At 51.2% G+C, this 1,331-nt stretch overlaps 1 pseudogene; it reads right to left on the bottom strand.

Moving 5' to 3' along the window:
• Positions 1 to 251: 251 nt before the first annotated feature.
• Positions 252 to 369, bottom strand: LOC126485350 (5S ribosomal RNA; annotated as a pseudogene).
• Positions 370 to 1,331: the final 962 nt, after the last annotated feature.

The following is a 1,331-nucleotide window of genomic DNA, read 5'->3' as shown; positions in this document are numbered from 1 at the left end:
TAGTTAAAACTTCCATGATAATGCTTACCTTTACCAACATGTAAAGCACACACTCCGTCTTCAGGCCACAAGTGGCCCATCGGAACCATCCGACCGCCGTGTCATCCACAGCTGAGAATGCGGATAGGAGGGGCGTGTGGTCAGCACACCGCTCTCCCAGTCGTTTTGATTTTTTTCTTTGACCGGAGCCGCTACTATTCGGTCGAGTAGCTCCTCAATTGGCATCAGAAGGCTGAGTGCACCCCGAAAAATGGCAACAGCGCATGTGGACTCGCATGGTCACCCATCCAAATGCCGACCACGCCCGACAGCGCTTAACTTCGGTGATCTGACGGGAACCGGTGTATCCACTGCGGCAAGGCCATTGCCTTACCAACATGTACCAGGTAAAAATCTCTTTAATGTACTCTGTCTCACGAAAAAGTGGAGCATCCAAAAGACCTGCCTGGATGTCAGCGCAACTTGGTACACATACACTCTGTAGGTGGATATGTAAAAGTTTGGTGTTCCAATTCTCCGTCACAAAATGGCCACTGGAGCGCATTAGTATTGTTCACGTTTAGTGTCGTTACCACGCTTGGTGGTGCATATCAGAGGCGTGAGCAGCGTTACCAGAACCTGACATAGTTTGAAAGCCATCTCATTGTGAGTCTCCATTTGGTCGGCTGGTCGAACGGTGGAATATCTAGATTTTTGGGGCATTCAGATCTAACAGAAGTCCCACCTTGGCCTGCATGAGGACAGTCATACTCGTGGTAAAGGTCCCGTCGACCACGACTGACCACTACATGGAAAGAGCACCGTATGTGAAGCAAGCACATTGAATTCCCACACATCTGAGCCTGCCATCCGAGAAGAGGCAATTGACTCCATGGAACTTTCTCTGTCATTCCACACCACTGCTCAGAGACTAGTAGCAGTCGGACTAAGGAATTACCGTGCGACGTGTAGGCTGGCATGAACCCCGCAACACAAACGGCAGTGTTTGAGTGTATGAACACGTGGTGTCTCTTCTTTCGGACACGCCCGGAAGAACAGACACGATGCATTCATATTACTGACTCGCCTCAGTGCCAGTGAATTCACCACCTTCAGTGCGGATGCGCAATTACGTTTGGCATCCTGTGGGAATCTCAAAGTAGCGAGCATGGAGGATATGGACGGGGACTGCGGATAGGAGGCACTACGTGGGAATGTGGGGCGGCCGAGGAGCTTTTCGAGACAGCCTGCCAAGTGCGATAGATACGGTGTCAGAGTGGCGCAGTGGCAAACGCCTTGTGAGCAAGAGATCACGGTTTCGAATCCCGGTCTGGCAAACATTTTCACTCGGC

Source organism: Schistocerca serialis, chromosome 6 (assembly GCF_023864345.2).
Source record: "Schistocerca serialis cubense isolate TAMUIC-IGC-003099 chromosome 6, iqSchSeri2.2, whole genome shotgun sequence".
NCBI lineage: Eukaryota > Metazoa > Arthropoda > Insecta > Orthoptera > Acrididae > Schistocerca > Schistocerca serialis.
The sequence above is the reverse complement of the archived record's forward strand: the minus strand, read 5'-3'. Positions and strand labels throughout refer to the sequence as shown.